Source organism: Penaeus monodon, chromosome 34, assembly GCF_015228065.2.
Source record: "Penaeus monodon isolate SGIC_2016 chromosome 34, NSTDA_Pmon_1, whole genome shotgun sequence".
Classification (NCBI taxonomy): Eukaryota; Metazoa; Arthropoda; class Malacostraca; order Decapoda; family Penaeidae; genus Penaeus; species Penaeus monodon.
Genome location: NC_051419.1, coordinates 16,069,996 through 16,070,255, shown reverse-complemented (window position 1 = coordinate 16,070,255; position 260 = coordinate 16,069,996).

Here is a 260-nt window from a genome sequence, read left to right as displayed (position 1 = left end):
GTCAAGTAATCTCAAGTATTGAGTGATAATGACAAAATAAGGGCAGAACAGCTGAAAAAACAACAACATATATTGGTATTTTTTAAAATGTACACTGACGAGTGAATATTTTTTTCTCTCTTTTTTTCAGGGAAGTTCAAAATTTTCCCTGGCGTGATGGAAGCAACGATGCCTAAGGTTCGAAAGCAGTCCTTGAAATCCAAGAATTTACCTGGACAAGTTTGGTAATAAAGTTTCTATTTCATAAGTAAAAAAAAAAA